Genomic DNA, 26,037 nt, shown 5'->3' on the forward strand with positions numbered 1-26,037 from the left:
TCCTCGGAAGCCTGTTCCGGCGCTTAGCTACCCCGAGCGTTAGAACGATTTTCCTAATATCGAACCTAACTCTCCCTTGCTGATGATTAAGCCCATTACTTCTTGTCCTGCCTTCAGTGGGCACGGAGAACAATTGATCACTGTCTTCTTTATAACAGCCCTTAACATATAGGAAGACTGTTATCAGGTCCCCGCCATCAGTCTGCTTTTCTCAACACTAAACACTTATAGGCCAGGTCTTCTAAATCTTTGATCATTTTTATTGCTTTCTCTGCACTGTTTCCAATTTGTCCACCGCTTTCCTGAAGTGTGGCACCTAGAATTGTACACCGTATTCCAGTCAGAAGTAGAGCCAGACCGTTACCTCCCATGTCCGACATACAACACTGCTGTTAATGCACCTCAGAATGATAGTAGCGTTTTTCGCAAGTGCATCACATTGTTGACTCCTATTCAGTTTGTGATCCTCTATAAGGGCCCTACCAAATTCACGGTCCATTTTGGTCAATGTCATGATCATAGGATTTAAAAAATCATAAATTTCATAATTTCAGCTATTTAAACCTGAAATTGCATGGCGTTGTAATTGTAGGGGTCCTGACCCCCAAAGGAGCTATGGGGGGGGGATTGCGGTACTGCTACCCTTACTTCTGTGCTGCTGCTGGTGGCGGCTCTGCCTTCAGAGCTGGAGAGCAGCGGCTGCTGGCTGGGAGCCCAGCTCTGAAGGCAGCAGCGCAAAAGTAAGAGTGGCATGATATGATCTTGCCACCTTTGCTTCTGCTGGCGGGTCACTGCCTTCAGAGCTGGGTGCCCGGCCAACAGCTGCCGCGCTCCGGCCGCCCAGCTCTGAAGGCAGCACAGAAGTAAGGGTGGCAATACTGCAAAGCCCCTAAAATAACCTTTTGACTCCCCTGCAACTCCCATTTGGGTCAGGAGCCCCAATTTGAGAAACATTGGTCTCCCCTATGAAATCTGTATAATATAGGATAAAAGCCCACAAAAGACCAGATTTCATGGTCCGTGACACGTTTTTCATGGCCGTGAATTTGGTAGGGCCCTAACTATAACTCCCAGATCCTTTTCAGCAGGACTACCACCCAGCCCGTTATTCCCCGCTGTGTAGTTGTGCATTCTGATTTTTCCTTCGAAGTGTAGTACTTTGCACTTGTCTATATTGAATTTCATCTTGTTGATATCAGACCAATTCTCCAGTGTGTCAAGGTCATTTTGAATTCTAATCCTGTCTTCCAAAGTGTTTGCAACCCCTCCCAGCTTGGTGTCCTCCACTCATTTTATAAGCATATTCTCCATGTTAATATCCAAGTCATTAATGCAAATATTGAACAGTAATCGATTCAGGGCTGACCCCTGCGGGCCTCCACTAGATATGCCCTCCAGTTTGACAGTGAACTGTTGATAATTTCTCTTTGACTACGGTCTTCCAACCAGCTGTGCACCACCTTATTGTAATTTTCTGTACACCACATTTCCCTAGTTTTCTTATGAGAATGTCACATGGGAATGTGTCAAAAGGCTTACTGAAATCAAAGTATCCCTAAGGGAAAGTTTGCTAGAATGCTGCTCAATTCTTTTACCCTGAAACAGGAGGGTTTATATCCTTTATTTATGTGAGGCAAAATTTTCCCATCAAACATTTTTTGACAGAAAACTGTTTTGTTTTGTGGTCTTACTTAAAATAGATATATATTTTGGTTTTTGAAAAATTTTTCAGGGTGTTTACTTTTTTCATGGGAAATTTAAAGAAAACAATTTTTTAACTTCCTGCAACAAACTGTTAATTTTTCCCACCCAGCATGGTGTGTACATCCTGTCATGTGGCTCTGGAGACGTTCTCATAATCTCTATAAACTCCGACTCCTTTTATGAATCCTCCCCAGCACTTAGTTCTAGAGATAGCTAGTGGCAAGGAGTTCCTCGGGCTAGCTGTGTACCTTTAAAAAAAAAAAAAAAGTACTTCCCATTATCAGGTCCTCAAGGAATCCATTTTAAAGCATTTGGAGGAGAGGAAGATGATCAGGAACAGTCAGCATGGATTCACCAAGGGCAAGTCATGCCTAACCAACCTGATTGCCTTCTATGATGAGATAACTGGCTCTGTGGATATGGGGAAAGCAGTGGACGTGATATACCTTGACTTTAGCAAAGCTTTTGATACGATCTCCCACAGTATTCTTGCCAGCAAGTTAAAGAAGTATGGGCTGGATGAATGGACTATAAGGTGGATAGAAAGCTGGCTAGATCGTCGGGCTCAACGGGTAGTGATCAATGGCTCCATGTCTAGTTGGCAGCCGGTATCAAGCGGAGTGCCCCAGGGGTCGGTCCTGGGTCCGGTTTTGTTCAACATCTTCACTAATGATCTGGATGATGGGATGGATTGCACCTTCATCAAGTTCATAGATGACACTAAGCTGAGGGGAGAGGTAGATACGCTGGAGGGTAGGAATAGGGTCCAGAGTGACCTAGACAAATTGGAGGATTGGGCCAAAAGAAATCTGATGAGGTTCAACAAGGACAAGTGCAGAGTCCTGCACTTATCAGGGAAGAATCCCATGCACCACTACAGGCTGGGGACTGACTGGCTACGCGGCAGTTCTGCAGAAAAGGACCTGGGGATTACAGTGGATGAGAAGCTGGATATGAGTCAGCAGTGTGCCCTTGTTAGCAAGAAGGCTAATGACATATTGGGCTGCATTAGTAGGAGCATTGCCAACAGATCGAGGGAAGTGATTATTCCCTTCTATTTGGTGCTAGTGAGGCCACATCTGGAGTATTGTGCCCAGTTTTGGTCCCCTCACTACAGAAAGGATGTGGATAAATTGGAGAGAGTCCAGCGGAGGGCAACAAAAATGATTAAGGGCCTGGGGCACATGACTTATGAGGAGAGGCTGAGGGAACTGGGCTTATTTAGTCTGCAGAAGAGAAGATTGAGGGGAGATTTGATAGCAGCCTTCAACTACCTGAAGGGGGGTTCCAAAGAGGATGGAGCTCGGCTGTTCTCAGTGGTAGCAGATGACAGAACAAGGAGCAATGGTCTCGAGTTGCAGTGGTGGAGGTCTAAGTTGGATATTAGGAAACACTATTTCACTAGGAGGGAGGTGAAGCACTGGAATGGGTTACCTAAGGAGGTGGTGGAATGTCCATCCTTAGAGGTTTTTAAGGTCAGGCTTGACAAAGCCCTGGCTGGGATGATTTAGTTGGGGTTGGCCCTGCTTTGAGTGGGAGGTTGGACTAGATACCTCCTGAGGTCTCTTCCAATCCTAATGTTCTATGGTTCTAAGGATAGCTATACTAACTATTGTGAGGTGCTCATGGCAGTGACCGGGACTTGGGGTGCTGTGCCTAGTGGTTAGAGCAGGAGTTGGTAGCCTGGAATTGGACCCAAGGGTCGAGGCCAGGTGCCAGAGCCAAGGTCAGCGCCGAAGTCAGGAATCGGAGCTGAGGGTTGGGACTGGGTTACCTGGACGAGGGAGGGCTTCGGGCTGGAATAAGGTGGGAGCAAGGCTGCGAACAAGCAGGCACAGAAGCTATCACAGCTGTAGGCAAATGTTTTGAGCCGCCACTGAACTGCTGCTGGGCTTCAGGGCAAGGCTGCCGATTCGTCCCAGCAGCAGGCAGCCTGCTACAGGCCAGCTGCGCTCGTTAGGTTGTCTGGAGACTGGCTCGGCGGCAGGCCCTGATTCCTGACCCTGCAGCTGCTACGGTGACAGGTGCCACAGAAGTACCTCTTTTTGTGAGGCAAGGCAAGGCTGCTCCCTCAGATGGGGAACCGAGGCACAGAGTTGCCGGGCTAGATTCACAGAGAGACTTAGGGGCCTAAATGCCTCTCTGGGCACCTACGTCCAGCATTTAGATACCACTGGCATTCACAAAACCGCTGCTGAGATGCCAGCCACCCCCGCAGGCTCCGAGGTTTCTGTGGTCGGTGCTTGACTCTCTCCGTACAATGCATGGAGAGCCCGGGCCTCAGAGCGGAGCATGCCACTGGGCAACAGGGCACCTGCGAGCTGGGTAGGGCAAGGTCTGAGTGACATGTCCAAGGTCACGGGGTCTGTGGCAGAGCAAGGAGCTGAACCCGGGTCTCCTGGGTGAGCACTCTAACCACTAGGCCACCCTGCCTTTCTACCGGGCACCATATCCCAGAAGCTGGGCCTTCCCCTTTCCGAGCAGAGCTACGAGAGAGCCTCAGGGAATTGGCTGTGGTGACCGGTACCTACGGGGAGGCAGTGACAGTCGTCCCTGGCTTGCACAGTAGCTGTACAGGACTCACACCCTTGGGTGTCCCAGGCAGACACCTGGCTGGTCCGCCTCTCAGGATGGAGTGAGAGAGCCCTGATCTCTCTTCATGTAGGCGCTGGTTAGACCAGCGTAGAGTAGTAACTACCCCCACTGCCTACAGCAAGGCCAGAATTCAGGTCCAGTGGGCCCCTGGCTGGGGAGGGGTCAGGATACCACCTGTGAGAGTCCCCTGGCTGGAGAGAGGGACCGGAGATCCCGAGGTAGGGCATTGGAGGCATTGTCTGCTTGGCTGTTGACTGGGTTAAAGTAAGGAGGTGAGGAGGGCAGCTCGTCTTCCTCTCCCGAGCTTGGCTGAACAAGTCTCTGGCGTAGCCAAGGAGGAAAGGGAGCTGGGAGTCTGGGCCGGTGACCGCTCCCCATCCTGTTTCAGTTGCTTTGACCACTGAGTACTGGAGTCCTCCCAGGTGACACTCCCGGCCTCAGTGGAGCTTCTGCAGGGTGCTCTGGACACACTGCTAGGATCCCCGCCTTGGCATTGTCCCCAGGGACCCCCACCAAGCAGATGGGTCTGGCTTCTGGCTTCTTGTCCAGGAGAAAATGGCAATGCCCCTCAATCTTCTGCACCATCTCTGGGCTTGTGCACAGACCCTGCAGGAGTGACCTCACGCTGGCTGAGTCAGGGCCGGAGATGACGTCTGAAATCAGCCGGGGATGATGCTGGTCTCACTGACAAACGGCCTCGTATTGATCAGCATGATACTGAGTCATGGGACCACAGATGGGAATAATGGAAGAGACCCATTAGGTCACCATTAGCTCATTGCCCTGGGCCTGGTGCAGGCTGCCCGGCTCTGATGGCTTTTCTAGTGCGTTGTCCTGCATGCCTGGTGGCTGAGGCTTTCAGTGGGGCAGGGAATGAAGGTTTGCTGTTGGATGGCAGGTGGCCTCCTGGACCATTATTGCGGCGGTTAGGAGCCACTCGATGGCATTACCTGCCTCTGAACTTCACTGTCCTGCCTCCAGCCCGTGCACGAGCCCCTTTTCCACAACATCAGTGCGGTGGTTAGGGGTGGGGCATGCATGATGCAGCTGCGCACCTGAGTCTTTGCTTGGTGGGGTAGTCGGCGGTTTAGGCTAAGATCTGAGAAAACCCTACGTGTCAGGGCCTGGGGGCGTCTGGATGAGAGCTGCCCATCTCTCTCCACACCTGCCTGCGGGGAAGCTCTCAGCAAAGCGGATGCATTGAGTTGTCGTTTCCAGATTCTCCACCGTCTCCAACCCAGGAGATGAGTGTTTGGCAGACAATATCGTTCAGCGCCCGACAGCCCAGCTAAAGATGCTTTAAACCCCCCTGGGAATGCCGCTGGCGCCATCTCCGCTGGGGCACTGGTGTTTCTCACTTCTCCTGTGGGGAGTGGGAAACTAGCCCTGATTTCTGCAAAGCGGGCCCAGCAGGATTCCTCACTTAATGTCGTGTATCCGGTGCCCTGCCCGACACATGCAACCCCCTGCCCCGAAGAGCTGACCGTGGAAGTGGCAGCTCCAGTGGCTTCACAGCTAATGTCACACACGTGAATCTGTGCACGTTACGCGAGCTAGCTTGGCTTCAGCTAGTGAGGGTACCAACGGCAGTGCAGAGAGCACAGCGTGGGCCGCCCAAGGCTGGCACAGACTCTGGGTACGTCCTGGGCTCACGCGCACGCTCTGGAGCTAGCTGGATTCAAGCCACGCCCTGTCTGTCGGCCTCTGAATAAGTAGCCTGGTTCTCAGCGGGGTTAGGTGTCCGTATGGGAGCCAATGGGCGTTTTGCCCCATTAAGCACAAGAACCAGGCGAATCGCTCACAATGGATTGTGTAATCAGTGAATTCTGCTGTTGCTTCTGCCCCTGCCCTGCCTTCAGTCAAACTGCAGCAGGCTCCGATTTAGCTGAGGTTCATGTGGGCACGACCAATCTTCTCTCTTTGGCCACAGGGAGAGTTGTTGAAATGCAGGCCCCGATTCCTGTGCACCGGCGTTAACTCCTAGACCCCACGGGAGTTACTCCTGATTTACACCCCTGGAAGTGGGAGGAGACTCTGGGAGTAGGGTTCCTTTTTCATTGGCTGCAATACACCGGCCGGGCACCCAAGGGCGCGTAAGTGGGTGTGGTGCCCGCAGCCACACGCACGTTGCGCACAGTGCATCCCAGAGGCAGGGGCGAGGAGGGGCAGCACTGGCTGCCCCACGGCCCCTCCCTCATGAAGGAGGGGGTTGCGGGGCCAAACCTGAGCGATGCTCTGACCCCTGGGCATCAGGTCAGGGTGCCATTTGCTCAATTTCGGGCCCAAAAATCTGGGGGACACCCTTGCTGAGTGGGAGACCCTCTCTGGCTGGAATTCAGACCCGCAATAGACAGGGCTTTCGTCGATGCTGCTTCGCTGTGCGATTTCTTGAGCTGCTGTTCAGAGCCAGGTTGAAATGACGCTGCTCTGCCAGATCCTTCGGCCTGGTCAATAAACAGCGCCCTTACGTCCATTCAAACAAAGAACAGGACCCTTTCTTCGCTCCCCAGTGGCTCCGCTGTACTCGTGATTTCAGCCAACAAAGTCCAGCACGTCCCCAGCGACTCCCTGCCCACCGCCGATCCCCAGCCGCAAGTTGCTTGGAGAGCTCAGGACGTGCCGTGCCGGCCACAGTTCCTGAGCCACATCCGATTCGTCGATTCGGCCCGCCGCAGGGGTTCCAGTTTGGTCCCCTGATAGAGCAGGGCTTTGTTTCTCTTATTCCCCAGGTTGAAAATCTTCCTTGGGCTTCACTTGGCTTCCCCGTTCAGCTGCTGCTTCATCTCTCCGCCTTTCTAAGCTAGTAAATAAAGTTCCTGTCGTTTTATTTATGTGAGCGAAGGCAGAGACCAATAAAAATGCCAGGCTCTCCTGACGGCTACCGAGGCAACGGTGTTTTTTCTTTGCTGCCATTCCAGAAGCGATCACTCCAGCACAAGGCGGCGCCCCCAACAGGTGACCAGTGGGAGTGCTTTAGAACCAACTCTTACATTTCAAAATTGATTTTTGGACGACTCTGCTCCCAGATTGCGACGTCTCCAAGGGGCCTGAATTTCGGACAGTGCTGAGCACCTGTCTTGCAGAATTCTAGCCCCTTCGTGGGGGGTTTTGGGTTGTGCACCCGCAAAGGGAGAAGACCGAAATCACCGTCTAGCGAATACATCATAGCATTGCTGTAGGGCCCTGTGGATTTATTGCCTCTGCATTTCTTGGTACTAGTGAGGTCAGCTTTTTTTTAGAGCAACTGGCTTTAGGCAGGGAAAATGATTTCCTGTGGTCAATAAGTGGGGGTGTAACTTACTACAGATGTGATGCCTATCGTTAAGGTTGCCCACCACAGTTGATTACAAGACTATTTTCCGTGATTGTTAATTACCAACTTTAACCATTGGAGCTGCGATGTCCCATTCGGGGTGTCTGCTTCAGCGTGAAATGTTCTGGGAAAATTGCAGCAAAACCAGTTTAACTTTCTCAGAATGAAGTTAGGGAAAAGAATGTTGTTTTGCCCAGACAAACACCTGTCAGGGATGATCAGATAATACTTAGTCCTGCCATGAGTGCAGGGGACTCTCGAGGTCACTTCCGGTTCTATGATTCTTACAATGATGAATTCTATGATTCTGTTTCACTGAGATGCTCTTGCACCTCCCGGCTTTGGAACAAGGCTGTGATATTTAGCAGTGGGGTGTCTCGCTGGAGTCAGGGATGTACCTTTTGCTGTCCCCGTGAAAATCCACCTAAATTTGGCCCAATGCTGAAAAATATGTGTGTTTATGTGTCTGTGCATGCGTTTGTGTGCCACGGTTAAAGGGTTGAGATTAATGTCCCACAGCGCAGGGATTCAACATCTGTGTACATATATATTAAAATAAATATTAAATACACACTCCTGCCCTTTATTGGACGGAGTTTATCATGTAAGCTCCTCTCGCTTGCACCCGTGGAACTTCATTGTCTTCAAGGGGATTTCGCCCGATCGCCACCAGGATCGGTGAGAAGAGAAGTAGGCCCCATAGCTTCTGGGACTGCTGGTTGCTGTTGTCTAGGGAAAATGAATCAGGACTGCTCAGATAGACCTCGGTGCTGTCTAATGTTGTGTGTGGGTGTGAGCCAGTACCCTCTGCTGGCTGAACAGTGTAGTGACTAGAAGCCTGAGAAGAGGAGGTGGATGGAGTTTTCTTTGGAAGACGACTGCATTTCTGTAGCTCGAGACCCAGAGTTCTCGTCCCTCATGGGATGTGTGTGTCTGTGTGCGTGACTTAGCTTTTGTCTCTGCTATCTGTGTGCGTTGGAGGCCACAGCTTGGTGTGCTGCTTAGTCCTCCTGCGATCGTGTGAATTCATCAAGACCTCCATCTTGCAAGGGTATCCAGGTGAGTGGGTGATATGTTACATTCAGTGCATATGGAGCTCCCGGTGGGATCCTTGTGTCAGGCGAGCCCAGTTGGATCCTGTCAATCTAGAATTTCCCTCTGAAATTGGCCACAATTTGCAAAAGATTCTGGGGCCTCGTTCAGGATTTTACAGAGCCGGGGCCTGTTTACAGAATTACTCAGTGGTTTGCATTGTAAGTGTTGCAGGCGCCTCATGATTTTCAGAATGGAGAGAGGTAAATAGTGGTGTCCCGCAGGGGTCTGTCCTGGGACCAGTCCTGTTCAACATATTCATCAATGATCTGGAAAAAGGGGTAAACAGTGAGATGGCAAATTTTGCCGATGATACAAAACTACTCAAGATTGTGAAGTCCAAAGCAGACTGCGAAGAGTTACAAAGGGATCTCACAAAACTGGGTGACTGGGCAACAATATGGCAGATGAAATTCAATGTTGATAAATGCAAAGAAATGCACATTGGAAAACATAATCCCAACTATACCTATAAAATGATGGGGTCTAAATTAGCCTTTACCACTCAAGAAAGAGATTTTGGAGTCCTTGTGGATAGTTCTCTGAAAACATCCACTTAATGTGCAGCGGCAGACAAAAAGGTGAACAGAATGTTGAGAATCATTAAGAAAGGGATAGATAATAAGACAGAAAATATCACATTGCCTCTATATAAATCCATGGTACACCCACATCTTGAATACTGTGTGCAGATGTGGTCGCCCCATCTCAAAAGAAAATATATATTGGAATTGGAAAAGGTTCAGAAAAGAGCAACAAAAATGATTAGGGGTATGGAACGGCTCTGTATGAAGAGCGATTAATAAGATTGGAACTTTTCAGCTTGGAAAAGAGACGACTAAGGGGGGGATATGATAGAGGTCTATAAAATCATGACTGGTGTGGAGAAAGTTAAATAAGGACGTGTTATTTATTCCTTCTCATAACACAAGAACTAGGGGACACCAAATGCAATTAATAGGCAGCAGGTATAAAACAAACAAAAGGAAGTAATATCTTCACACAATGCACAGTCAAACTCCTTGCAAGAGGATGTTGTGAAGGCCAAGACTATAACAGAGTTCAAAAAAGAACTAGATAAGTTCACGAAGGATAGATCCATCAATGGTTATTAGCCAGGATGGGCAGGGATGGTGTCCCTAGTCTCTGCCAGAAGCTAGGAATGGGCGACAGGGGATGGATCACTTGATTCCCTGTTATGTTCATTCCCTCTGGGGCACCTGGCGTTGGCCACTGATGAACCTGTGCTAGATGGACCTTTGGGTTGACCCTGTGTGGCCGCTCTGATGTTCTTATGGTTTCCATCCTGTTGCCAGGGAAATAGCCACGATACAGGTGTGTGAGTGTGTGCTTTGTTCTCCCCCAAGAATTACAAAGTGGGTTTCATGCTGGTGAAGGGTCCTGGATTGGGCAGTCCCTGGAGACTGGAGTCTTTTTTAATCCACGGGACAGCCTGAGTGCAACTTCTCCCCTGTCATGTCACCTGCCAATGGGCCTCCCTCTTTTCCTGCAACCATAGCAACGGAGGGCAAGGAGAGCGCTCGAGTCATCTAGGCCAGAGGTGGGCAAACTACGGCCTGCGGGCCACATCCGGCTTGTGGGACCGTCCTGCCCGGCCCCTGAGCTCCTGGCCGGGGACGCTAGCCCCCAGCCCCTCCCCTGCTGTCCCGCCCCCCTGCAGCCTCAGATCGCCGCACCGCCCACGCTCTGGTCCGCGGCTCCTGCCGGGCAGTGTGGGCAGCAGGGCTGCAAGCTCTTGCTGCTCTGAGCGGCATGGTAAGGGGGTGGGGAGCGGGGGCGGTTGGATAAGGGGTAGGGGGTCCCGGGGGGGGGGGGCAGTCAGGGGACAGGGAGTAGGGGGTGGAGGTTCTGGGAGGGGGCGGTCAGGGGATGAGGAATGGGGGTGGGTTGCTTGCTTACCCCTTGGGAGCTGCATCTTTGTGGATGGATCTGAGGAATCCACTAAGAATTTCCCTATCCATCCAGGATCTCTCTCCCATTTCCCTCCCGCCATCACCCTGGGCAGCCTCAACTGCTCTCCGACAGGTGGTGACGAATTGGCGCTGTGATTCAGTTCCAACCCGGCCTTGTCTGTTTACTTCATCTGCAATTCAGAGCTGTAAAACAGTCCTGTCGGCCTCTCAGCCGAGCCGGCGAAGGGCGGGGGAGCCCTCTGTCATCTCCGTCCATCATTGCCAGCTCCCTCGATCGCTGGCTCCCATATGTCCGGCAGAATCTGCTGTGAGTGATGGGGCGCGGCGCAGGCTCGGCTCGGGGCTGGCGGAGTTAAATATTTCAGCGCCTGACACCTGACAGGTGTGATAAATTGCAGCGCGCCACGCGCTGCTGGCGTGACAAACGGGCTGCTTCCCTCCTTAGGCTCCGGGAAAACTTTTTAATTATTTCCCAGCGCTTTGCAAATGAGAGTTTCTCAATCAGCCGCACAGATGCCCAATGAGGTTTCACTTATTTATTTATCGTTTACAGGCCTTTGGGGTCAGGTTTTTTTAACCCTTGCTGTGGCCTGTTGAAGTCAACAGAAAGTCTTCTGTCGATTTCCCAGGGCTTTGGGGTGACCCCTAAATGCAGATGGGACACCAACGTTTCCGAAAGTTGCTGCTGCTCCTGGGAAAGTCCCTTTGCAGCCCCAATGGCGTGAGATGTACTCGTTGTAACTGGGTTATAAAATGAGGTAGAGATGCCTATTGTGGTGGTTTTCAACGCGGACTAGGTCTACGATTTCCAAAGGGGTCCGTACCTCCAGGCAAAATATTTTTGGGGTCCGCAAATGAAAAAAGGCTGAAAGCCGCTGGCCTATTGCAAAGCATCTAAATGTGCTATGCGCAGATTATCCCCTAATGCAAAGCATTAAAAAAAGCACCAAGGAAAGTTAATGAGCCAAACTCTCGTATGTGGCTGATCCATTAAATGCCAATAGTAAGTTTGGGGCTATAGTTTATGATCCTCATTTATTCCCCTAATAACTTAAGGCCTTGATTTGGGTTTGGCCCAAGCCTGTACCAACAAGAAGCAAAGACCCAACCCTGACTCAGTTGACAATCTTAGGTGCGCCTCGTGCACATGGGCACCTGCCCCTGGTTCCACAATCTCCCTAGGCAGTTTATTCCAGTGTTTAACCACCCTGACAGTTAGGAACTTTTTCCTAATGTCCAATCTAGACCTCCCTTGCTGCAGTTTAAGCCCATTGCTTCTTGCTCTATCCTTAGAGGCTAAGGTGAACAAGTTTTCTCCCTCCTCCTTATGACACCCTTTTAGATACCTGAAAACTGCTATCATGTCCCCTCTCAGTCTTTTCTTTTCCAAACTGATTCATATTATTTCTTTAAATCAGATCAAAGACAACGCCAGGGCAAACAGACACCTCCCCCACCCCAGTTCGTATACATTGAACTAACGAAATTAACACACGTTTCGGGATGGGGCAGGAACAACCCTATGAGAATTATTTTTTTACTTCGATGAGCCATGCACGCTGTTCTGGCCACCAGCTACCGAGTCTCAGCCAGAAGCGGGGCCCCACCCAGAGGAGTGAGCGTGGGAAATCCCACCCAGAAAAATGGTGGCGACAAAGTAGCGGTACCAATCTCTGACAGTAGTTTTCTCTTTCCTTTTTAAAGGAAATCCCAATTCTACCCCGCCAGGGTCAAGTGCAGCGTGTGGAGGAATCCCGAGGAATTTGATGAGAAATCGGGGACACGCTTGGGAATTCAGACCGGTGGAAAGGTAAGAGGTTGTTTAGTCACAGCCCCATTTGTTTCGCTTTGAGCATCACTGCCAGACGGCGCATCCAGGAGCTCGGAATCTAGCCTGCCGTGCCCCTCTCCTCCCGATGCCGACTGCCAAGGAGGCAGGTGCTGCCTCGTTATTTATTTGGAGCTTTTAGACCGTGCTTTTGCCATTTGTTTAGTTATTTAGCTTCTTGGGAAGAGACATCCAGCTTCAGCTGGGCGACACATGAAAGTGCAGATCTCTGAGTGCTCACGGAAGGGGGTTCTGTGGAAAGGTTTCCTGCCAGCACGACTTGGGCTCCATTCTTGGATAAGCAGCGTCAACGTTTGTTCTTGAGCTGAGCAGGGTCAGCATTTCTTTGGGAGACTCTCCAGGAAAGCAGAGTGGTTCTGGTGATTCCAAACAAGCAGGTCTCTCAGTCAGTCCCGAACCAGTGCAAGGGACGCTGCACCATCTTTGATGATGGCTTTTGCTGGTTGAGTATCACCTCTAGCCTTGGTAGGTGGGTTCCATCTACTGCTCTGGCCGGTGTCCAGCACACAAGCAATTGCCTTCTGCCTCCTTGGCACAGTCTGTTGTGGGGAGCGGTTGGCCCTTCTCTCCCTAGATAAAATTGTCTCCTCTCAGCTTTGCGATCCAAGACTGAGCTGTCGTGTCACCATGTGCAGATGTTGTGTAGTGACACAGGGACATGTTGTCACAGGCTAGACAGCGGTAAAATGAAGTGGCCCCAGAGGTATCTTGGGACTGTTCTGACTAACGCAGGGAGAATTCCTTGACCTGAATTTGGAACCCCATCAGAAGCAGTGAGGTCATTAGATGTTCTGGGCTGCTGCGTTTAAAAAATATGTATGTGTCCCTAGATTGCAGGGCAGGATGACATTCAAATTGGAATCGCCATTGTTTGCATAACACAGGGGAGTCGATTGCAACTGGGAAAGCCGGGGTGTAAATGCAGAGCATTAGAGTGGCTCCACGTTTACATTAGCATGGCTCCGTTGCTGCCAGCGGAGTCACTCCGGATTTACACCAGCCTGGCTCCCTTGCTGCCGGCGGAGTCACTCCGGATTTACACCAGTGTCACCAAAAGTAGAGTTTGACCTTTATTTCATCCCATTTGTCCATGTCCAGGTGCCACCTTTTCCTCCTCTTTCTGCCGCCTTGTTTTCCTGGCGGGCTGGCCTGCTTCCCTTTCTGATTCAGTGCATGCTGGCCTGATGGCTGGATTGCTTGTTGCTCCCTTTATTTGCAGGGCATCTCCAGTGGAGTACGTTGCTAATAATAGCAATTACCGGTACACATTGGCTACAAGGTACGGCGGTGGTAATGGGATCCGGGGGGATGAAATTAAAGCGATATAATATGCTAAGATAAATTAGTGTTGTAAAATTAGCCATGGGTCTAGTCAGGGACCTGACAAATGTGTCACAGCTTTGTTACAAGCGCTGAGCTCTGCTCAATTGGATTAGTGGCCCGGAGCAAGGCAGACAGGAACGAGGGAAAAGAGTTTATTAAGGGTCTCCTTACACACATGCTAATGGTTAAATGCTGCTTGTTTCTCTCCTTGGCTTTGCTGAATGATCCGTCCCCTGGCGCTCGCTGGTGTTAAGCAGTGGAGGAGTACGAATGCGGCTCTGTCACGTTGCTTTTGGAATCGTCCGAGCCAGGCAGCAGGGAAAGAGGGGTTTGGGTTAGTGGTGGTTCTGAGCGGTGGTGCTTCTGGCTCTCTGTCTGGGGTGCCCTTGGGCCAGCGCATCCTGATCTGTTTTGATCCTATCCCTTTCCTGGTGGGGTCATACAGCGTCAAAGCACCGAGCCAGCCCTGGTTGTGGAGTGATCCCCTCCAAGGTGGTGTCACTGCCAGGGCCCACATCAGCAATGGACACGTTCCATCTGGGCCTTTCTGTTAACCCCTGCTGGGCTGGTATTTTCCTAGCCTGTTGGCCGGATGCTCATTTAGCGGGAGAAGCGGGATGCGTGCAGAACACGTATGCCAACCAGAGAGACTGGGGTCCGATCCTGCCAGGAGCAGAGCACCTCCCACAAAGGGTGCTGAGTATTGTCAGCTTCTGTTGAGGTCAACAGGCCGCATTCACCCAACTCCTGGCGTTGGCGCTGCCCAGTAGCTTGCAAGAGCAGGGTCTGAAAGCTCCAATCCCGCCAGGTGTTGGGGGCTTTATCCGTTATTTCTCACGTGGATTGTGGCAGTGCAGAATCAGGCCACGTCGTGCAAGGTGCCGGACAGACATAAAGCAAGAGACAGTCCCTGCCCCAAAGAGCTTGCAATGTAAATAGACAAAGGATGGAGGGGAGGGGTCTGCCGCACGAGCAGAGGGACCACTGTGTGATGGGGGCAAATGGCATGTCAGTTCCGCATTTGTTTTGTGATTGAAATCCTCTCCGTGGGGTTCCGCTAGCTGGGAATTGGCTGGGTGGGAGGCGGGGCGCAGGTGAGGGTTGAGGCGAGCAGCCAATCAGCACAGAGGATGGAACGTTCAGGGTGCAACGTCGGGAATGACCTCAGCAGTGTCCGATAGTCCTGGCTTGACCTGCTCCTGGGCTGGTTCCTCCCTCCCAAAGGCCACGTGGCTGGGGGAGAGGGGATGCCACGTGGGTCTTACTGCCCTCAAGAAGCGTGTTCTCCCCTGCACAGTTCTGGGTCTGGGGGGTTCTAAGGAGGGGGAGGGATGTCCCCATTTTCCCCCTTGGGGGCCCCCGCAGCACCAGCAGGACCTCTCACCACGGTCAAGGGAAAGTGAGAGCACGCAGCAGCTGCCCGGAGCAGGCCAGGCCTGTGTCCTAGAGCTGGCAGGACTCAGACATTTACTTGTCCAAAGACACGGGCCGGTCCCCCGCTCTCTGAGGAGGAGGCCGTAGTACTTTGGTAGCTCGTGGCACTGCAGCCGGTTCCAATGGAATTGGCTTGCCGGTGACTAATTAGACAGCGAACAAGATGGACTCAGCTGGTGGGAGGCATAAAATCCCCACTGGTGAGCGATGAATGGCTGGCCAGAGCCTTTTGCAGATTTGTAAATGCAGGCTAATTGCGTGTTTAATGGCAGGCACATTCCACAGGATCTTGGAGGTGGGGGCTGGTGGAGGAATGATTTAGGTCTGGCTTAATAAGGCATGTGATCTGGCCCATAAATATTAAAAAAAAAAATTATATTACCCAGTGCTCTGGAACAAGGGAGGCTGGCAGAGTGCCGCGGCTGCAAGCCGATCTGCCGATAAGGCCACGTTGAGCTGTCCAAGCCAAACAGCAATAGGTCAAGGAAAGGAGGGAGCAGCAAATCCATCTGTCTGGGGATCGTTTGTTTCATTACCTGGAATGAATTTTGCACGGGGCTGGTCCCAATTACGGGTGCTTCCACCTCTCCTGCATCTGCCTGTGTGCGGGAGAGGAGCTTCTGTATGAATTGTGATAAACGGCACCCCACATTAGCCCTGTTGCACTCTTTTGGGAAGATGCCTGGCTGGCAGGAGGACCAGTCCCCACAGTCTTCCCCCCTCTGCTATGCACACGGCAGTTCAGTTTGCCTGTGTTGGAGCCCACCTGGAGCTGCCAGACCCTGAAGGGCGAGGTGCAAATGAAATGTCGTCTCAGGGAGTGGTCCTCTTGGAAAGGATCTTCGTTCCCCTGGAAGGCAGCAGCAACCTGGAATTACATGTTGCATCCGCATCAATACCAAGGGGTCAGCAGCACTTGAATGACCCACTTACCGGGGGGGAGAAGAACAGAGGAGGGAGGGTAATTAACCACTGGAGCAATTAACCAAGGGGCGTGGAGGATTCTCCATCACTGACCATTTGGTAAATCAAGGTTGGATGTTTTTCTAAAAGATCTGCTCTGGGAATTAGTGTGGGGCAGGTCTCTGGCCTGGGCTCTACAGGGGGTCAGACTCGCTGATCACAGTGGTCCCTTCTGGCCTTGGAACCTATGAATAACCTTGTAATGATCACGATGCTACACACCATTGGCCACTCAGGACTTCACAGCCACAACAGGCACTCTCTCTGGGTACTTACATTGCCCTCAGCACCACGGTATCTGAGTGCCTCACGGTCATGATACGTTCCAGCCTCTCTAACCGCTCCAGGGAGGTACGATATTCACCCCATTTTACAGGGGGGGAACTGAGCCATGGGGTCAATTAAGTGATATGTCCAAGGTCACACAGGAAGGCAGTGGCTGAGCCAAGAATTGAACCCAGGTGTCCTAGGCTAGCCCCCTCACCCCTGGACCACACTTCCTTGCACCAACCTTTGAATGGACAAATGAGCCAGTGGACAAAGTTATCCTCTAATTTCTCTCCAGGGTCTTAAATGCTTTTCCTAGCAATCTCCATGGGGCAGGAGTTGTTCGTTTGAGCCCGCCGTCAGACGGGTTTCAAGGGCTTGATGATCTGCATGCCTTGTCCCATGCTTTACTACGCTGCGCTGCGCTGGATGCAGCATGCTCTGGATACAGACCTTCCCACCCAAACCCAGTTGCCCCCCTGGGGGTTAGAACCAGCGCCGGGAGGGTAAAACAGCCGGCTGCTTGGAGCCACTCTGGGAAATCCGCTCAGTCGGGTTCCTCAGTGTGCCTGCAATTGTATATGTAAGGGGTTTTTTTTTTTCTGGGGGGCAGTGAGGGACGGTGGAGAGGCTAGAAGCCTGAAAGGGGTTAGTTCAGTTCCGGGCCTGCTTTGCGGGAAATTGCTGAAGTCCTCACTTGGGTCGAGTAATAGAGACCAGTGTAAGGGCACTGAGCCCATGTTTCTGCAGGGAACTGGGGACGGGGATGCAGGAGCCGAAGAAGAATCTCTCTCTCCTGTCCTGTCTCCTGTTTGGGGGTTGGGGTGGCTTATGCTCTGTTGTTTTCCTTGCCCCCTAGCTGCTCCCCGAATGGTTGTTTGCCTCATTCAGCCTCGGTAGCACATCACACGGCATCATCCCAGGGCGTGTTTGACTTGGGGCTGTTGTCCATATGCTGCTGTTCTGCTTTGCAGGCTGTGTGACGTTGCGCGGCTTTGAATGGCCGGTGCTGTCTGTTCTCACTTGCAGATGGCACATGGGAAGGGGGGAAGATAGGAGGTTGTTTGCACTTGTCTGGTTTCGTGGTTAGCGACCAGCTCGGGTGGCTTGTTTGATGGGTTTCATCTCTATTGGTGGCATGTTAATTTTCATGCCTGAGTTGTGTGTTTCTCCCCATGTCGCACACCATTCCTGAGCCCCTGGGGAGACGCGTCTCTTCCCTGATGGTGTTTTTAATGCTCACGCAGAACATTGCAAACATCCTTCGCTCTCCGTTCGTTTGGGTTTTGTCCCTCTCCAGGGAGTTGTTAGCTGTTGCCCATGTTTTCCATTGACGAGTGGGCGAGACTGGAAGCGAATGCATTCTTGATAAAACCACGTATGGGCTTTAGACGGGCTATGAAATTTCACAAGTGTATTTATATTCATAAGTAACGTTTGGGATTTCAGTGCGGATGCTAGAACAGGGACAGAACTTCGATATGGGACTCTCTAGCTTTACGCATGATGGGCATTCGTTGGTGCCCTCATCCTGAGATATTGTGTGTGTGTGTGTGTGTGTGTGTGCACAGCCAGAAGGATAGCAGCAAGATGACACTAAATACTTCTGGCTATAAAGAAGAAGACGAAAGAAAGCAAGGTCGGATGCACGGCTTGGTGTGTTCATATGGATAGTCCGCAGCCTAGATTGCTTTCATAGCTCATGGGTTTTTCCTAGCAGTAGGTATGTCTCAGTACTTCAGACAAACCATTCCTCTTGTCCAATACACGCTAAAGAGATGACTGTATTTCTTACTGGTATTGGTAGTTTGAAAATTGATCGGGGAATGTCTGTGAGCAATAGCCACGGAGTAAGACACGTCCCTGGAGAAGGCTGAGACCTGCTGCGCGACAGAGCCCGTACTGACGATGCTGGTTCTCCTAGTGCGAACAGCATTTTTCTGGTAAAAGCAGCATCCTTCAGCGAGAGTGTCATTCTACCATGTCTGGCAAAGAGCAGTGCAGTCCAGGCCACTGCAAGCATGTGCCAACCTGGGGCCAGGCTGTTTCCCGCCGGCCGCCATGCTCTGGCTACACGCACCAGAGCCTCTCTTGCTGTCCGTTCCGGACTCCCTCTCTTCCCCCTCACTTTCTCTCCTTCCCAACAGCCAGGTCCTCCCATTGACTTGGATCGAACTCTCCAGTCGGGATGGCGATCGATCGGGGAGCGCTCTCTTCTGGCCCCACTCCACATCTGGATGCTATCCCCCATGATCCTCCTCTCCCATTCCTAGCTCCTGCAACTGGGGACAGCACATGCTCTCACTGCAGTCGCTGCATGTTCCTCCCCCTGCATGGGTTGGGGAACGGCTGATGGATGCACGAAGCAGTGGATGGATCAGACCTGGCACGTTCCCTCTGCATTGGTGGCATTCATGGAGCTCTCATTGGGTTTGGCTCTGCAAGGGTTTGCACCGCTCCCTCCTCCCCCCGCATGCGGTGCAGGGTCCCCAGTCTTGCCCCCTCCCCTGGTAGCAGCATTGCACTGCTCTGTGCTTTGGGCAGAGCCCTTTGCATTCGTAGAGGGAAGGGAGGAGAAGGGCGATGGGGTTTGCCCCTTACTGCTTTTATTGACAGGGACAGGTGAAGCCATAGGCCTGTGCCTATGGACCCAGCTTCTGTGATTACACCGGAATCCCTGCTCCCACTAAAAGAAAGTTTCTAGCCCACAATGGTTGCAAAGAAACCTTGAAAATGTGTCTTGAATGTAACCAATGGAGGGGCATCTGCCTGAGTCTGCACAGAGCCTGCGACAGAAGGTTGGACATGGGAGTTGCCCCAGATGTGTCAATTAGTTGCAAGCTCCAAGGCCCACTTCTCTGGGGAGCCCCTGCCAGCACCATCCTGGTAGAGGATTTAGTATGTGGCGGAGGAGGAAGGCGCACTGGGTCCCACACATGCAGCAGATAAACTGTGATTGTTGGGGTACATACTAGGGAGCCACCCTGCTTCTCCTCCAGCCTCTCTGGATCAGAGGGGGGACCCATGTTACGCCCAAGGAGGCAGAGTCTCCCAAGGGGGCCCCTAGGCTGCTTCCCTCTGCTTCTCCGGTTGGGTAAGGGCCTCTCCAAGTGGGGGCAGGAGCAGAGGAAGGGGGGTCCGCATCATGGTGCCGATGGGACCCTGGATTTCTTAACCCATCCCTGGATTGTGTTTGTTTTGCAGCCCGGTGCAGGGAGGGTGATACAGGGTGGCAGGGAGGGAGCCTGGAATGTCACTAGTGCATCTCAGCAACTTGTGTCTTCGTTACTGTCTGGCTCTGGGAAACTTCTGCCGCGGCCCCATGGCTCCAGTGCAGTCACAGCACACGCCAGCCACTCGGCGCTCGTTAGGGTCCCTAACGAAGGTGGCTAAGAGGCTGCTCTCCTGTAAGATCACACACCAGCGTGGCTCCTTTTCTTCCTAGACGGTCACACTTACACAAAAAGAGAGGGGAGGGGCGCCTGCCGGCACTGCGCAATTTATGGACTGGAGATTTATACGCCACGGGGATGCTGTATTTTTTCTCTACAGTGACACTTTATTGCCACAAATTACTAAACAGGCAAGGTTACGTGAGTGACAGCAGGCTCGGCGGTAAAATATAGGCGCAAATGGAAGCAGGAGAGAGTACCCAGGGGAGAGGGGCTTGAGATGGAAATGGAGACAAGGCGGGGAGGGAGAGGAGGAAGGAGGTAGGTGGGCCCATGTGGAGGAGAAAAGGTTTGTGTGGTAATGTCCTGTGTAGGTGAGGCCCTAGAAAAAAAAATCACCCACTCCTACCCCCACCCACCCATACACCTGTGCATTTCTAGTAGCATGGAATGACGTGGAGGGAGGGGGGGTTCATGGTTAAAGCACTGGGGTGGGACTCACGAGACATGGGTTCAATTCCCAGCTCAGCCTCCCTGCGTGAATCTAGGCAAGTCTTCCCTGTGCCTTGGTTCACCATCTGCACAATGGGGGAAAACCCTTCTCCCCTCTCCCGCCACGGTGCCAAGCCGATGCAATCGGCTAGGGATTGGGAGGTACTCAGATGCAGCAGCAGCGAGCACTCAGGAAGCAGACAAACAGGTAGGCAGCTGTGCTTCTTGGGCTGAGGTTTTTCTCTCTCTGTCTTCAATGCTATCGCAGCGCTAAAGCAACATCCGTATCAGGGAGCATGACGCTGGGGGCAGGGTGGGAGCTCTTTGGTTTTAATCCCAGCTCTGCCCTCGAGTGGCTGAATGCTGGGCAAATCACTTCGCCTCTCTCTGCCTCTATTGCCTCTCGGATTCTGCTGTAGCTGTGGACGTAGGCCGGTTCTCTCCACCGCGTGATGCATTTCCCATGTTAGCACATCTCCTCAGCAACAAAGGAGCCGAGTGCTGCGCTCAGGGGGAGACAAGCCACATGGGCAAAAGGGCTTCAGAAAATGCGAGTTAATTTTCCTTCTAAAGCTCCCTCGGAACTCATAACTTACATGGTGTAGACGGGCCCGAAGGCCTCCACGTTTGGTGCCGGACAGGCAAATAGCGAATGACAAAAGGCCTTTCCCCAAAGGCCTTGGATAAAACAAGAAACGGTCTGAATCGTCACCTGAGACAGGAATTGAACCTGAATCGCTTGCTTTTTTTGGGGGTGCCTCTGAGCCCGGCAGCAGAGATGCAAATGGACTGTCCAATGGGTTCGCCCCCAGCCTGGCTGGTACCGGGGAGCAGCTGGAATGGCACAAGAAAGTTTGCTCCTGACAGAGTATTTCCTGCTCCATTGTTAAGGCCTGGTGCGTGCAGGTGAGCGCGCGCACACACACACACACACACACACACACAGGGCACCAGTTTCATGAAAGGGACGAATCCAGACCCATTCACTTCAACAGATGCGACTTCGTGTGTGGATGTGTAACGCCGACAGACCCCAGTTGTCGGCGGGCGGGATCGAACCTGGGACTTCTGAAGCTAATGCATGAGCCTCTACTGCATGAGTGAAAAGCCGCACGGCCCTTAGCTAAGGCTGCCGCAGACTCTTTCATCTCTAAGTGGTCTTGGTGCCATTAGAGGGGACAGAGCACCACACCCCGGAGGAGTGTGGGTTACAGATGCACTTAAATTGATTTAAAGCTGGCTTATATCAGTTGAATTTTTGTGTTGATAAATTTACACAAGCACCAGCAAACCGCTAGAACTGATGGAAGTGTGTCCCCGAGGAGTTTGCCCTAGGTTAGCTAAATCGGTTTGATTTACTCTGGGGCAATGTTTGTGTGGACAAGGCGGAAGACTGAGTCTAAATGTTACATCTCCACTGGGTGAGGCGCTGCTCTGAGCTTTCGGAAGGCCTCCCGTTCTGCTCGTAGCAAAACCTGCCCTAGGGGAAGCCGAGAAATACCCAGACTCTGGGTGCCACCGACAGAACAGTCCCTAACTTGGATGAATCATCCACAGCCTGGCACCCATTCCTTGCTTTCATCATGCACCCAGTTTGCCCTCATTGGGCAGCCTTCACCGCAATCCTGCCCCCTTCCCGGGGAAGGGGGTGGGGCAGCAGAGGTGCTGATAAGGCCAGAGGAGTGCCAGGATGCTGCAGGAGAGCTGATGTGCATGACTATGTACTGTCAGGATCCCTTTCCCTGGCTCTAAGGAGCTGTAAACCCGACGGCTTAATCCACTGTGGGACTGTCTGAAGGGTCCGAAATGCGCCTTCCCTGGCAGGAGTTTTAATGACTGGCATGCCGGGCAGTGCAGAGAGAGGAGGTTCACTCCCTTCACGCTAAGATCTGATTTGTGTTTCTCAACCCGATGCTTTTCAGCTCGTGGCTTGGTGCTGGGCCGGGTCCGATTGCAATTCTCCGGAGAAGAGGTGAAAAGCTGGGCATGTTTAGTCTAGAGAAGAGAAGACTGAGGGGGGAACCTGAGAACAGCCTTCCAATATGTTAAGGGCTGTTATACACAGGACAGTAATCAGCTGTTCTCCTGGTCCACTGAAGGTAGGACAAGAAGGAATCGGCTTAGTTTGCAGCCAGGGACATGTAGGTTAGATATCAGGAAAAACTTTCTAACTCCAAGGAGAGTTAAGCTATGGAATAGGCGACCTAGGGGGATTGTGGGATCCCCATCAGAGTTTTTTAGGAGCAGGTTGGACAAACACTTGTGAGGGATGGTCTAGGTTTATTTGGTCCTGTCTCAGCGCAGGGGCCTGGACTAGACTAAGGGCTCTCAACCTTTCCAGAATACTGTCCCCCTTTCAGGAGTCTCCGTTGTCTTGCGTACCCCCAAGTTACACCTCACTTAAAAACGACTTGCTTACACAAACAGACATAAAAATACGAAAGTGTCCCAGCCGCACTGGTACTGAAAAAGTGCTGACTTTCTCATTTCTACCATATAATCATAAAATAAATGGATTGGAATATAAATATTGTACTTGCATTTCAGTGGATAGTCTATAGAGCAGTATAAACAAGTCATTGTCTGTATGAAATTTTAGTTGGTACTGACTTCGCTGGTGCTTTTAACGTAGCCTGTTGTAAAACTGGGCAACTAGCTAGATGAGTTGATGTATCCCCTGGAAGACCCCTGCATACCCCCAGGGGTACATGTGCCCCTGGTTGAGAACCACTAGACTAGACGCCTTTCGAGGTCCCTTTCCAGCCCCACATTTCTCTGATTCTAAAATCAATCTTGGTAAAGATTTCCTCAAGGAAGCGCTGAAAGTCATTCCTCCAAGTGGACCATTTCAGTGATTGGCCAGAACAACAATAAATACTCCATTCAGCAGACTTTGCTGAGGAAAGAGTGACTAAATGCTGAGTGGGGAGGCTGAGGAGTTTGGCCCAGTGCTAACAGTCCAGGTGGTTGTCAATAAATAGCTCAATGCTGTTCACTCTGAATCTAGCCTCTCTTGGATACCAATTGTGCACAAACCCGTCCTGTGGCCCTAGGGACAGACCAGGTCCTCAGAAGTGTTTCCCAGATAGTTGGTTCACATGCTGTTGGCGTTGATGGCTAGTTGTTTGGGATTGGTTAGCTGAGCCTCAGGGTGCTTGTATCTGCTCCCTGCTTGCCTGGCTGAAATATTTCAGACAGGCCTGCAATAGAAAGCAACTACCGCACTGTCTGGTCTGAACGTTGGGACCGATAGCGATTCATGCAATACTTAGAATTCAGGAGCGTTTTCACAATTGTTCAGTAGCCAGCATGAATAACGTGAACCCACGAGTGTCGGCGAATCTCACACGGCTTGTAAGTCTGCAAGAATATTCATAAATCAGGGTCTTTTTAAAGAAACTAACCAGAAAGAAACTTTTTAAAGAACTTTACTAATAATTTTTCAAGAAAAATGACACTTTCCCCCTACCTTGGAATTTGTCTGGCAGTCACTTCACTAACTCTGAAGCAGGGCCTTGGATACCCTGGTGCTTAGACACTGCAGCGAGGCGTGCCATAGATAATCGCTCAGTTAGACAGGGCGCCAGCATGGGCTTCACTCAGTCTCTCCATGAATTACATGGACACTGAAGTCTGTCGCCCAGGTGATGCCGTAATGTGAATGTTCTCCGGTGGTGGTAAATGGCTTGTATGCCAGGATGGCAGGGAACACAGGCTGAGCTGTACGGCCAAGGGCCGGACATTGGTAGGATTCTGCCCCACGACAGAGGCATACGCCAGCAGAGAGCAAAGCGGTAGCCGCTGAGTGCAGGAGCCGTCCAGCATGCATGGTGATTGGCCGGGTGATCTGGAGTACACACCACTTCTCCCGCAGCCTGGCTCCATACGGTGATGACAGCGTTTGGAAGAAGCAGTATGTGCAGGCTTGGCCACACCTCCCAGCTGGCCGGATACATCAGGCAGAGGCCGCTGTGCGCTGGCAGGTGCATTTGCTGGGCCCCCTGACTAGCGCTCACAAGAGCACTATAAACATTCGCCGCACAGGTTTGCCAAGGGTGGGGGGCAGGAATGGGAGGAAGAGATGCAGCTGTGGCCTCCCCCATGAACCCGTGCAAGGCAAACGAAACTCTTCTCTGTGGATGGACCAGCCACTCGTTACATTTGCTACGGTAGCGCCTAGAGACCCCGACTGAGATCAGGGCCCCCGTTGGGCCAGGGACTGTGCAGAACCCAACTGAGATCAAGCCCCCAGTGTGTCGGATGCTGCGCAGACCCAGACCGGGGTCCCATTGTGCCAGGCACAGCACAGACATGCAGGAAAAGACAGTCCCTGCCCCAGAACTTAGAGTCTAAGTAGCTGGAACAGGCAGCGGGGGTGGGACCCTGGGCTTCTTTCGTGGCACAGAGGTTTAGTCTGTGCACCTGGGAAAAGTTCCCTCTGTGCTTTCCCAAGCGGGGAATTAAATGACCCTTCCCTTAGGCCATGAGCCGTCGTCTAGGGGCTCTTCATCAGCTGATGAATTCGACGTAATAAAATAAAGACCGAGAGAAAATGTAATTGGCTCTCGTTTATTACCCAGTTCTGCCTAGCCGCCCCCAGTTACACAAAAGCAATTAGTGAAAGTTCTCCATTAATAGCATCTCCAAGCCACCCAATGGGTGTGTTCCATCAAATCTTCTGGCTCGTGTAATTTACCTTTCTGGAGCTAATTTCTAGCTGGGGATGCGCAGTGTGGACTGTAAACAAGTCGATAGGGTTGGCAGGGGTGTGACGGGGGGGAGAGGGGTTACCGCGCCGAAGAACCTGGTGAAGCAATGGTCTGTCTGTCCTTGGAGGGAAACGTACACCCAATACAACAGGTGTTGCTATTGTAAGCTCTTCCCTGACTCACTCCACCCATGTGCACAGCAGCTGGTGGTGGTGTATCGGACTCACCCCCTTGTTATCTCTGCTTTGCCGCTGTGTCTAATTCTATGCCGCCCTCTGCGTGGCATAGGAAGGATCTCGCATTCCCAGGGCCTCAGGCCTCTGCCCATTCCACACTCAGGACCTGCCACAAGGCATCGCGTGGCATCCAGATGTCTCCCCCGCCCTGCCGTTGTTCAGCTAGGGGAGTGCCCAGGCTGAGTGCCCAGCCGTGTGCCGGGGCGATATGTGGCAAGGGGGTGAGCGTATCCCAGAGGTGGAACTGAGTCTGAACGGGCCACCCTGGGGATGGCTAAGCCTCCAGGCTACGGGGCACGATGGGCGTCGAACCCTGACTTATTCATTGCCCCTGGGATGCAGTCAAGTCCCCGCATCACAGATCTCTCTGCCCTGCCTCCAACCCCATGCAGATTGTCGGGTAGCTCCAGCCTCGGTGCCCTAAAGCCAATCACAAGAGCATGCGCTGGTGCTCTCTGTGCAGGCAGACGTCAGGTTTTCATGGGAATGCCGAGGAATCTGGGTGCTTGGAAGGACTCGAAGCTGCAGCAGCTTCTCAGGGAGGGCCAGAGGCTAATGGCTCATAGCATCTCTCTGAAGCGCTAATTGACGGAGCTGGGAACCAGCTGTCACATTGCAAGGGACAGAAGTCTGGATCTTATATTGGTGTTGTCACAAAAAACAACGTGCAGGTTAATCCACAGGGACGGCTCATCTCTGTCTCTCAGCCCCTAATCCATGTTTACAACAGCGGA

General features: G+C 52.0%; 1 protein-coding gene across 8 annotated transcripts in view; it reads left to right on the forward strand.

Moving 5' to 3' along the window:
* Positions 1-26,037, forward strand: part of CNTFR (ciliary neurotrophic factor receptor) — a 440,626-nt gene that overhangs the window by 73,532 nt on the left and 341,057 nt on the right. For all 8 annotated transcript variants that reach the window (XR_010602077.1, XR_010602076.1, XM_065598664.1 and 5 more), the window contains exon 2: positions 12,343-12,448. The gene's annotated coding sequence lies outside the window, so the exon portion shown is untranslated. The remainder of the gene's footprint in view (positions 1-12,342; positions 12,449-26,037) is intronic.

The sequence above is a fragment of the Chrysemys picta genome, chromosome 6 (assembly GCF_011386835.1).
Source record: "Chrysemys picta bellii isolate R12L10 chromosome 6, ASM1138683v2, whole genome shotgun sequence".
Classification (NCBI taxonomy): Eukaryota; Metazoa; Chordata; order Testudines; family Emydidae; genus Chrysemys; species Chrysemys picta.